Source organism: Vulpes lagopus, chromosome 7 (assembly GCF_018345385.1).
Source record: "Vulpes lagopus strain Blue_001 chromosome 7, ASM1834538v1, whole genome shotgun sequence".
In the NCBI taxonomy this organism is placed as follows: domain Eukaryota; kingdom Metazoa; phylum Chordata; class Mammalia; order Carnivora; family Canidae; genus Vulpes; species Vulpes lagopus.
The window spans coordinates 23,116,649-23,130,045 of NC_054830.1; positions in this window are offsets into that span (position 1 = coordinate 23,116,649).

Sequence of the window (13,397 nt, forward strand, 5' to 3'; positions counted from 1 at the left end):
ACTGTCCACACCATCCCTTACCCTTCAAGCAGCCACATTCCACGGAGAGATGCACGTTGAAGATGAAAGGTCTGAAGCTCAGGGATTACACTACTTGACCAAGTCACACAGGCAGTACTGGACAAAGCCAGAATTCAAAGGCAGCTTATTGAACCCTGGAGCCTGTGTTCTGCTCACTTTGCCACCAAGTCAGCTTTCACCGCGTGGCTTTTTTTTTTTTTCAGGCCACGTGCCATCATCAAGACTCAGTACTAAGAGCAGTTCCAGAGCCACATTGCCTTATGTTGTCTGTAATGCTGGCACAGTGTTACTCCTGTGTCTTTCAGTGATACTTTTTTAACAGAAAAATTCACATTTCCTGATTCCCCAATATGGTGAGTCAATGCCACTGTCCTCAATTTCAGTAGTAACAGCACAACTATACTCTTTACACTTTGTATAACAATAACACTGTTCCCCCCCCTCACCTCCCGCATACAGGATCCTTCCTTCCTTCCAGGTATAAGAACAATGCAGCTACTATGCTAATGTGGCTGTAGTTTTAGTAGCAGTAACAAAAGTACCTGATGGAGCCCACAGGTCTACACTATCATATATCCTGTGTTTGGAAATCCACCATTTAACCTTCAGGTTCACAGTGAAATAGTTAACCAAGCATCACTGTGCCTCAAAACAGGACTGTGGATCATGACATCCTCATTTTTACAACACTGCTAACTTGCAAAGTTCCTGACACTCAGCAATCACTTAGGATCTGTGACATCTCTGATACTGAAAATAATACCTTTGCTGTACCACTGTATATGATGGTCCTGTAATTTCAACATCTGTGATGATATTACGCTAAGCCATGTCATACTTGCTTCCGAGCTGGAAGCAATTCGGTCACAATAATAACTAGCGCGTGATAGCTATAATTTTAGCAAAAATACTAACACGACTTTTCTAACACTTAAATAGCAAGTATTCACTGACAAGGTACACTATTCAAATATCTACAAAATATACCAGAAAGCATTTTGGTTTAGTGCAGTGATAAACAGGATTCTGATTGACCACACTTATTGTGAATGTCCTATTGTTTGTAATTTATGCTTTTAAATCATTACACATACTGCGCTATGTTCACAATCAAAATCACGTTATTGTTAATAGTTATATTGCATGTAATAGACACGGTGCAATAAGATATAGTGCAAATACAGCTCAATAATACACAAATAGCGTGCCATGATGAGAGAGCTACATTGTTTTACATTATTAGGTAAGGATATCATAATGTTCTACTATCATACACTTCTCTAACACAGGGTAAATAGTAGTCTACACCTTTTATTTCTATAAATCCCAAAACAACTTCGATACCATAATAAATTGGTACCTCCAAAGTGGATAGCAACACATATGCTGCTATTTTACACATATGGGGCTATTTTACAATTACTTAGCAATCAATTTGTTACCAGACAATGTGTCCTAAAATATAACATTCACTATTTCTTAACTCGTAACAATGATAGCCAAGTACCAACCTGCCATAAATGGAGTATTATTTTAGTTTTTACTGGTATTATTTTTAGTCTGAGTGTTGCTATCACTACAATATGCCACATTTTACATATTACTCTGACACCACCAAAGAGAATATAATGAATATTATATAACACAAGTTCTTTGAAGTCACATGTAGCCAAACGTAGGCTCCAGTGACAGCTTCACTACTTACCTCTTATGTGATTTTGCTCGAAGAACCTGATAGTTTTAACCCTCTGTTTTCTCATCCGTGTGGTGGAGCTAATCACAGGATCCATGTTACAGTATTCTTCTGCGCTTTATTTTTTTCTTTGCTTTCAATGAGACCACCTCCTTTAGATAAAGGAGGAATCCTGATTGCCTAGGATATAGTAATTTCAATAACTATAAGCTGCTACTATGTTAATTATCTTTACTATTAATGCCTTATTCTGGTAATTTTCATACTACGAGGCTACTTAGAAATAATATTACTACCCAATAGGCTGTCAATTTCTTGAACCAGTTTTGTAAAAGCAAAGCTGCATATCATCCTGTGCTGCATTGACCTCCTCTACTTTCTTCTGCTTTAATACTATTAATGATACTTTTAACTTTTTTCTTTTGCCCACTCTTCAAACCATTCCATCCTAACCTACACCATAACTCTAATGATGACAATATTCAGACATTACTGTTTATCCTGTGCTGTCTGTGATTTGGTCACTTTATGTTGACTGTTAAGCTGACAAAAAAAGAAGATATCTAGCATATCCTACAGATTGTTCTATTTTTAAATTTTACAATATTTAAATATTTTAAAATATTTTAAATTTAAATATTTTTAAATTTTTATTTTCTAATTTTAAACTTAGTACTAGGCAGTAACACTGATATAGCTCTACTGTGCCACATTCTATTCTAACCTACACTGCATCCCACATGGGCATGGTGATAGTAATAATATTCCATCATGCACCTTGGTAGACCATAGTATACATTAAGTCTAACAGAATAGGTATAATAATTATCTCCTACTACTGCTCATACTAGTCTCAATGCCATTAGTCAACAGCATACAATGTATACATTTAATCATAACTGCAGCACACTATGCTCTACTCTATTGGATGTATTATATCATCAGTGACAATAATTGTTCCTTGCTATGCTACCTGTAATTACAATAGCAATGATAGCACAATATCACCATAGTAGACTTCCCTGATCTCAGTTGTGATAATAATAAAATGTCTATACCAAGAGCTACTATATTGCCCAGTTGGTGACATAATCTCCAATACTGTTGACAATAATGCCATGACATTTTACACTCTTCTGCCTATAATGTAAGTAACTTAATAGTGGCAAGTCATTGCCATTCAATATTGGGCAATAGCACTATTGCTAGGCTAGCATCCTATTAGCAGTCATACCAATTGGGGATAGTTGCTGTTCCGCATATAATTTAGTAATAGTATTTCTTTATATTGCTAATTTTGTAACAAAAAAAAAAAGTTCTACTCTTTTTTTTTTCCTTTAAGATTTTTATATATTTATTCATGAGAGACATAGAGAGAGGTAGAGACATAGGCAGAAGGAGAAGCAGGATTCCTGCAGGGAGCCTGATGTGGGACTTGTTCCCAGGACCCCGAGATCATGACCTGAGCCAAAGGCAGATGATCAACCACTGAGCCATCCAGGCGCCCTATGTTGTTCTTTACTATGCCACATAATGATAAGATTGCCTTATATATCTTAAAATATTTTCATCCTATCAAGTCCCCACAGAACTTAATTCATTTTAATTATGTCAAACAGCATTTAATGGTCCTCAACATTTAATCTTAAACATTTAAACATCTAAGAGTCTGATGAATCTCCAAAATTCCCCTTGCAGTCCCCTAGGTTGCTGGATTCCAGGTTAAGATATTGAAGTTTAGTTACATACTCGGAGCTGGATCATGTTAATGTGATACAAGTCTTTACCAAACTGACCCCTTGTTGGGAATTGTATGCTCAGAATACTTCTCAATTTATCCTATATTCATATCACCAAAGCCTGTGTACAGATATGACTTAAATTTTGTGAAGGGAAACAGAATCTGACAGAGCCTGGGGGGATATATGCATATGGAAGACAAATAAAGCTCAGCTTTTGACTAAATGTGTCAATGGTCAATGTTTTAGGACAATTCTGGAAGTGACTTCATTAGATATGAAATTTATGGAGGTCATTGTGAACACAGAGGAGAGAAAGGATGGGAGGGGCAAAGAATAAAAGGAAAATAAACAGTTATCAGGTATTGTGATAATCCAGCAGTGGGCATTGACAGGGATAAACTTTAGAGGAAGACTTAATCATGGTCCAGTTGCGGGAGTGAGGGAAAGAAAGGAGTCCAGAGCGACATCTGAGTTGTTGGATTGGCAAATAGGTTCATGGTGGTGCCATTCATGGAAGTAAGGAATAGAAGAACAGGCAAATTTGGGAAGTAGGTAGAAAGAGATGAGTTCCATCAGGGATATACTTGGTTTAAAATCCCTGTCAAGTATCCAAATAAAGATGTACAGCAAGCAAATGGATATATGTGTCCACAAGTTAAGGAGATAGACCTGAATGAAGATCAGATTTCAAAGGCATCAGTTTACATATAGTGGGAACAATGGGAGTCTCAGAGGCCTCCAGCATGAGAAGAGGAGGGTGTAGGACCACAAGGCACTCCAGCATTGAAGAGCTAAGGAAGAATGGATATTGGGGCCAAGAAGTATTGATCAGGACAATTGGAAGAAAATAGAAGAAGGTACTGTTGCAGAAGCCATAAGATGTGTATGCTTCAGAAAGGAAGAGGACATTCAGAAATGTCAATTGAGTAATGAGGTCAGAAGTGTAAGCAGTGAAACCTGTCCTTGGGTTTAGTAACAGTCCAGTAGAATAAGAATTGAGAGGGTAGGAGGTGGAGGGTAGAGTACAGAAGGCTGGTAAGACAGTAGAGAGTGAGGAAGAAGGGAACGTGACTTCCAAAGTTCTCAGTTAATTCATGACAAAATAGAAGCTTGAGAGACTCTCTTTCCTGTTCTCCTTTAATAAACAGTGAGTTCTTAAAATATAATTTTTTAAATCATAAGTACACCAAATTTGGCATATAATTTCAACTTTTCCATCTTTTCTTGGTTTCTTTAACGATGGATGAAGAGATCAAACTGATAAATATATGAAAATCATTTAGTTAAAGCACTATTTCTAAAAATGAAAGGGATGCTGTGCTTCCCATATGGATGGGTATTTTCTCAAGACCACTGAATACCAACCACTGACCACTGAACTCGTGCTCTGTATCTGTGGTCACATGAGTTTATACCATGAACTTGTGATACCAGAATTGGTCCATTTCACAGATTCAGAACAAACAAAAAATACTAGGGCTCAAGGTGTTTGATAATCTGAGAAGATTGAACAGCTGGTGGTGAAGATGCCCCTCAAGCCATGTATATTCTGTGTGGCATAAAGGACATGCTTGAAATTACTCAGTGATAGCACTCAACTGCAGGTCACTATAACAAAAAAAGCACATATTCCACTAATTGACAAATAGGAAAAATTTGTTTAAAATATTTTTTTAAAAAAAAGGAAGGAAGGAAGGAAGCTGATGTATATGCGTAATATTGAAAATACAAAAGGCTGAATTCAAGACAAAAATCATTAAGACAAAAATGGACACAGCACTTTAGCAAATGAAACCATAAAAATGTCTAAAGCAGAACCATAGGGAGTACAATTGGTAATAAATATTACAGCAGAGAGACTTTAATTGACCTCTCTGAGAATGTGGCCACAGAGGGGACAAAACTTACTAAGATTAACTCAGTAATACAGATCTAATTAACATATATTAAAGACTTTACTCGGAAAATATTTTCTTACAGGGCCAATGTATCATGTACACAACCTAGCCATGTGCCTCAGTTTCTTCATGTGGTTGTCCATCCCGTGAAGTTGGGGCATTCCTGGGACAGGCACTGAGGGAATGCTCTGCGCTGGTCTGCTCACAATAACAAAATCCCATAAATTGGGAGGCTTCAGCAATAGAAATTTATTTCCTCAGAGTTCTGGAGGCTGGAAGTCCCAGATCAAGTTCCAGTTTCTGGTGAGAACTCTCTTCGTGGCTTATAGATGACCCCCTTCCCACTTTGTCCTAACATGCTGGAGAAAAAGCAATCTCTGTGTCTTTTCTTCTTTATGGGGATCCCAGTCCTATCAGATCAGGGCCCATCCTATGGTCTAATTTAACAATCCTCTGCTTAAAGGCCCTGTCTCCAAAGCAGTAATAATTAGTGGGGGGTAAGGGCCTCAACATATGTATTTAGGGGAGACACACACATTTAGTCCATAAGAACTTCTATTTTCAAGAGAACTTCTATTTTCTATTTACCCACCTCCTACACCAACTTCACAGAAAGAACTCTGACCCACTTTTCCAGCTTCTCCATCTCTGCCAGCCATGGGAGTTTACCATACCATGAACCCAGCCCTGGTATTGTCTGACAGTATGGCTCCTATCCCAGGATTAGAAAGGAAGTTGCTTAAGGAGACAGAAGAACATTGGTTCTACATTCCTATTCCTGACACAGTGGCTGGAACAAAGAGAAAGATCTCAAGATCCCTTCAGTCAATCACCCGGCCCTATCCTTCCCTTTCCTGCCCTGTCTCCCACACCTGGTATCTCCTTTACCGTTCACCCTACCTCTGTCTTCTTCAAGCCTATATCATATCTCACTGACAGGATAACCTCCTGGCTCTGCTGCCTCAGCACCATCCTCTGGGGCAGGAAGAATGTATAAAGTAAATTGTTGAATTATTTGGATGAGAATTTGAATCCTGGCTTTGCAGTTTACTGAGCAAACTGAGTAGTTTTGGTTGAATTCCTTAACCTGTCTGAAATGCATTCTCCTCACCTGTAAACAGAGATAATAGAAGGCCCCCTCACAGGACAGCTATAGGGAGTAACATAGCTCAAGTGTAAAGATGGTGCCTAGCACACAGGAAGACTCATTGATAACCATCCATTATTCAAATGGTATCTTATACCATTGAAATAAATTTTGCTAACACCCATCTTGGTTTATTCCACTTTTCTGTTTAAAAGCCTCAAGGGACTTCCTTATGTCCACCAAATAAAGTTCAAAGACCTTTGCTTGTAGTCATGGTCTGACTCACCTTACTCTCCCAGGATTCATATCACCACCAGGTCTTATGCTTCCCTTCTCTACCGCCATGGACACAAGTGTAAGCAGAGAGGTCCTTCTCTGAATGTCACATTACTCCCTATCCAAATCTCAAATTAAAAAAAAAAAATTCCAACCACATAGTAGCCATCCTAAGTGAATGGAGACCATCACCCCATTTTAGTGAAAGCATGCAGCACAAGGTCTGACAAATGCCAAGGAACCTCTCCTAATGAATTGGAGTTTGGAACAAGGACTGTTTTGTGATTTTAGAAAGAACGAAATTAGCCTAAGATCTCATGATAGAAAATCAGCTGATGTGAGAAAGGTGAGAGGTACCGCTCTTCTTGAACGGACAAGGCTCTTGCAAGAAAACTTCTAACCCCACCAGAATTAAAGTGCAACCTTTGTTTATAAACTCTTAAGATTATGGGTTTAGAATTAATTAGAGTTGAGTCCTTTCCAGTTACCAGTAACTTAACACTTGGATCCATTATGCAATAATGACTCAGTAAGTCCTTTAGAATCCCACTTTCAAACACGATAGGCGTTAAAGGACAGATTTTGTAAATATTTGAGATTGCCAGTATAAAATTAATTTGACCCATTTGCTTGCTGGTTGCCAGCAATATCTGGGAGCTGGAGCTTTTTCTGTAATTATATATAGCATTCATGATTCCTTTAAAGAATTCATTTGGAAGATATACAAGGTAGAACTCGATGTATCCATTGTAAAAGCAGTGATGGTAAGTCATAATAGAGAAGGTGAAAAAAAAAGATGACGTAAGATTTACCCTCGATGTGTCAATTCAAGTTCTAAGTCTAAACACCGTCTAAGTATAGATGTAGACTGTTGAATTAGTTGTATTGTTGTACCTGATTGATTTTTGTAAAATGCTTTGAGATATAATTCACAGGCCAGAATTCCACCATTTAAAATATACAATACAAAAGTTTTTTGTGTATTTTCATAATTGTACAACCATCACCACAATCTAATTTTAGAATATTTCCATCAGCCCCAAAAGAAACCCTGTACTCGGGGATCCCTGGGTGGCTCAGCAGTTATAGCGCTGCCTTCGGCCCAGGGCGTGATCCTGGAGTCCCGAGATTGAGTCCTACATCAGGTTCCCTGCATGGAGCCTGCTTCTCCCTCTGTCTGTGTCTCTGCCTCTCTCTCTGTCTCTCATGAATAAATAATAAAATATTTAAAAAAAAAGAAACCCTGTACTCATTAGCAGGCACTCCCACTTCCCCTCTTTCTTGTCCCCATCCCAAAGCAGCCACTAATCTACTTTCTGTCTCTGCATTTCTATTTGCCTATTCTGAACACTTCATATAAATGGAAGCATATAACATGTGGTTTCTGACTGGCTCTTTCACTTACCATAATGCTTTCAAGGCTCATCCATGCTGTAGCATGTGGTGTTACTTCCTTCCTTTTTATTAATGAATAATATTTCATTATATGAATATACCATATTTTCTTATTCACTCATGAGTTCATGGACACATGGAAACTTGGGTTGTTTCTACATTTTGGCTATTATCAACCATACTGTTATGAATATTCATGTACAAGTTTTTGTGTGGATATATGTTTTCCTTTCTCTTGGGTAGATGCTTAGGAGTGGAATTGCTGGGTCATATGGTAACACCATATTTGATTCTGAGGTACTGCCAAATTTTTCCAAAGTGACTGTACTATTTCACATTCCCACCAGCATTGTATGAATATTCCATTTTCACCATATTCGTGCCAAAAACTTGTTCTTCTCTGTCCATTTCTTTATAGCCATCCTAGTGGGTATGAAGTAATATCTCACCGGGGTTTTGATTTGCATTTCCCTAACTGCTTTATAAAGGGGTTAGTATTGCAATGCCCAGCTCCATAGCTGTGATAAATGAGAGGGTATGTCCACTATCCAATTAGGAAGTAGAGAAACCTGAGTATGATTCCAAGTCTTTTGGACACTGTGTTCTAAGCTCTTGGCCCTGCCTCAGAAACTTTCTGAAGAGGTGTCCTCAGAAAGACATTGTCAAAGGCAATGTGGGAAGGAATTTCAAGTATTTATTTCATATTTGTAATGCCTGAATGGATCTTCCCTCTGGGAAGTCTTTACATTGTTATCCAGACATCTGAAAATCCCTGGGACAAGGAAATTTTAGATGTAGTTTCTGAAAGGTCTTGCTAAGCAAAAATATGTCTACTTCGGAGTGTCTTCCTTTGCTGGCTGGATTCTGGTTGATTAACTCACTTGGCTGAAGCCAGTGAGTCTGAGAGCCAGGTTTCTTCCTTTCCCAGACACCCCTCACACATGTTGAGGGATCAGGGGAGAGGATGAACTCTCAGAAGGGTCCTCTTCCTCTTCAGGAAGTAACTCAAGGTACTTGGGCATGAGTGAGTGATGTGGGGCTGCCATCTTAATCTGCAGAGGCAGCACATTCCTCACTGTGTGCACAAGAGGTCTTCATTACCCAAAGAGAATTAGTGCTGGAAAAATGCTACTTACCATGCATCCATCAAAAATAAGGACTGAATTTTCAAAATAAACTGTAAAAAACTTTACATGGGGCTTAAACTTGAAAAACAAAGCTAGTAGTTATGAAAACAAGCTTATTTTATTTACTGTTTAACAAAATAGATCAAAACAGGGCTAGATGAAAACTCTGCCCTCTTGGAAAATACACAATATGAATTGAGTAGCCTTTTTTCAGTTGTTCTGACAAAGTTGTAGAATAGCAAAAGTCAACTTAGCCTTGAACTTTTGCAACATTGCTATAAAGTCTCTTTCTCTCTTTTTCAGCATTACTCAAGGATTTCACAAGTTTTCCTGAGGGCCTCTCTCAATCTTTGATATTCAAATCATTCTCTTTTAAAGCTCCAGTAATAACCCTCAATGTGGTTGGTTTTCTCTCTTGGTTTATTGCAATTGTCCTTAGTCCATGGCTTTGGGTATGGCTAACTTGATTCTTCAACATTTAAGGAACGCAAGAAATTTTTCATCCTTTGCAAAGCTTGCCATTTCATTTAGCACTCAGTTTGCTTTGTATGTGTTTTGTATTTTTTTTGGTATCTACACTGCAGAGTCAATGGAAGACAGACCATTGGGATGTTGACCGGGTGTTTGGGACAGGCACTGGTCATATCCAGAAAGGGCTGTGGAGGAGACTATTGTAAATGGTGTTTGGGGGCTATGCCTTTGCTTCTCCATGCAAAGTCATCATTTTTGTACCTCTGGTGGCACAGATTTCCTTTATTGGCATATGACTTTCCAAATCCCAGGCACAAAGATTCAGGCTGGACTCAAGTTAGCTTGAAGCCTTTAATACTACCTAGAGTTTGCTGGAGCCTATACTCCTTTCCATGGCCAGCAAGGCCCAGTAGGATCTCAACAGAGCCCCACCATTCTGTGTCTTCATCCTCATCTCATGCTTTCCTGCCTTGCTCACATGGCTCTCTAGCCATGCTGATGTGCTTTATTCTTTGCCAAACCCTTTCTGAACTTTGGACTTCTGTCCTATCCTGACCACCCCACCTTAAGAAGAAACTTTCCTTGTAATCACTCTTTTGCATGCTCACTTGCTTATCTACTCAATAGCACTTAATATACTACACAGAGATCCTATTTACTCTTTTATTTCTGTCTCTGAGGCCAGGATATAAATTTCAGGCGAACAAAGACTTTTGTTGAATTCTCTTTTATAAACAACAACAAAAAAAACTTTCTTAGTCTTTGTGAGATGGAAAGCTGTGGTTTACAAGTTGCAAAGAGGTAAATGAGGAGAGCTTGGGGGCAGAGCATTCAATTTTCCTGATTTGAAAAATTTAATCAAAACTCTTTCTTGGGGACATCAAAAGAATCTTTGCTTCTTTCTAAGATACAGAAGTCAACTTAGACATTTTTGGTTGTGTGGAGTGCTTCACAGGGAATTTTTCAGGATTGAGGATTAGGTATAAAAGAGGTGATTTATGGACGTTCCTCCTAACTAAGGGTTTTTGCCTCATCATCAAATTAATCACCTCACGTTCCCACTGAAGAGGAAGAGGGACCCAGGAAGCCAGAGAAGCTGTTCATTTTGGTCATGATTTTTATCAACTTCTGATCCAACGGCTCTAAAGTTTACTGAAAGGGGAATTTTCCCTACTTTTTAAAGGCTAAATGAAATTGAGAATATCACAAGAAAAAAATGCTTCATTGTAACTCATGGGTCATAATTGGATGATCCAGATAGATTCTGGTTGGTGCCAAAGGAAGATAGTCCCAAGTCATCGGAACAAAGGAATGGTAAAACTGAACAAGACACAGAAAGATCAGGACTCCATGTTTTCCATTGTTAAGACCTCAGAAACCTATAAAAACAGCTGTTTTATGGGAACACTTAGCAAAGTACTGCCCAAGTCCATTTTAAAGGCTCAAAATCCTTTGACATATGGCAATCATTATGTGTGCTCAGCTGTCTATCTTGCACAACACTTTCTTCTTCCCTCCCCCAAGGAAAGCATTTCTGAGCCCTACGTTTACCATTTTTTACAAGAAGCACTTAGTGGCCAGCAAGGCTCAGAAACAGTCTCAGGAAGATGAGTCCTAGCTAAGAACTCCATGAGCACCTAAGCATTTTGTCTGGAGATGGAAGCCTTGAGGCAAAGCTGTTTCAGATTAGAAGGGGATATACATTCCTAGCTGAGGTTTTACTTTAGGAAAAAGTTTAATGACTCAGAGGTCTTAGGCAGTAAAATGGAATACATTGTCTTGCTTGGCCTTCTCCAAAAACAAGAGAATATGTGGGTCTCATTGGCCTGTTGGGATGTTGGGGTTTCCTAGAGATCAGGTGAAAGAAAAACAGATCAAGGTGAACTCTATCAGTGTGCGTCTGTGGTTCACTTTAAAGTCAGAGACTGTGCCGTATTCTTCAGCACCAGCACACTGAGGTGAAAGTGCTCCTGAGCTCTTGAAGAACAGGTGGACACTTTCCCCATAACCCTCCTCTTTCATCTTACTGTGGGAACAGTTGGTAGAACATATCCACACCATATTCTTGGAAAACCCTCCCAGTGCTGCTTTGATGTGGTGTTTCTCGGGAAAACCATGCAAAATGTCCCTAGGAAATAAAAATAGTTCAACTCAAGTGTATCAGGTGGTGCAGTCCAGGCTCGGCCCAACTATGGAAGCCATCATAAGTTTTTGACATTCCTTCTTGATCTTGGCCCAAACCAGGATGGGCAAGAGCTACAAGAAACATATGATGCCCCACTTTAGAATTTGCCATCTGTCAATAAAATTCATCCAAAATGCCTGGAAGGAAATTCATATGGATATTTGCTTTTCCGGAAAGTTAAGAACTTCTATCCAAAGAGCACACAGGACATTTGCCCTCTCTGCTCGTGGAAGTATACATTTCTATACCTCTCCTGCTGTTTTTCCTCTGAATATCTAATTTAAAAAGGTGTGGCTGCAGAGGGTGCCATTCTCACCTTTTTCTCATCTTTCAAATTCAGGTTTTCAAAAGAAAAATAGGTCCAACTTTAAAAACACTGAATCCTAACGTGTTGCCTTTTTGAAGCCTCTGGGAGAGATGGCCAAAGGAGAACTATATCATGCAATACACAGCAAAACTGAATCCTCTTTGGGTGCTCATTTTTTAGAGTCTCCTGCATCACCTCTCCAAAAACCAATGTTTTTTGTTCTGGTCAGCAACTCTCAATGTTCCCTTGTTTTCTTTCTTGAGAACCCACTTGTCTTTTTTTTTTATGAAGAGTTAATTTTTGCAAAAGTGCAATTTAAAAAATTATTTTAGCTCATTTCCCTTCTTCCAATTCTTGTCTTTATTCCTGACCCTTGTCAGCACACTAAGTCAAACAGCAAAAACCTGAGAATTCAAGGTGGGAAAAAAAACAATGCGTCTATGAAAATGTATAATTATGAGTATTACACTTATTTAAAGACACATAAAGATTTGGTAAATATATGTTCTTTGCGTCATTATTTACAATGGTGCAAAATTAGAAACAAACTACCTATCTTTTATTCAAGAATTGTTTTAATAATGCATACTAAATTCTTATAGTCAAATGTTATACAGTTGTTAAAAGTTGTGTTTTCAAGTGATTTTCATGACAGACTGTGTTTATGGTGTAATACTAAGTAGAAAAATAAAAGAAGATAAAATCCCAGTAAACATTATATTGCTGAGTATGAGTAACTATATGTATCTTTACATAGGAAGAAAAAAAGGAAGGAATTATCTTCATCTTAAGAGTTATTATGTTTATATTGAGGAATTATGAACACATTTTTTATGTTAAATTTTTTTGTACTTTTCTAGTTTTTCAATTTTTTCCCATTATGTTGATTGAAGTCTGTCCATGTGCCAATACCACTGTAGGTGCTATAGATGCAGCCATCAACAAGCTGAACACAGTCCCTGTCCTTCTGCATAAAAGCATTTTTTAATGCAAGGAACTCCTTGAGAATAATGTCTCCACCTAACCCAATGTAACATACATCTGTGTTTATCTTTTTCTCCAGAATTCATTCACTTTTTGAAAAATAAAACAATATCCTGATTTCTCCTTTGGAAACCACTTCATTTCCATGGTCATTTGTGTAGCTTATGAGGAGTTAACTCAATTCTAAATTCCAGGAACAAGTCTTGATTGG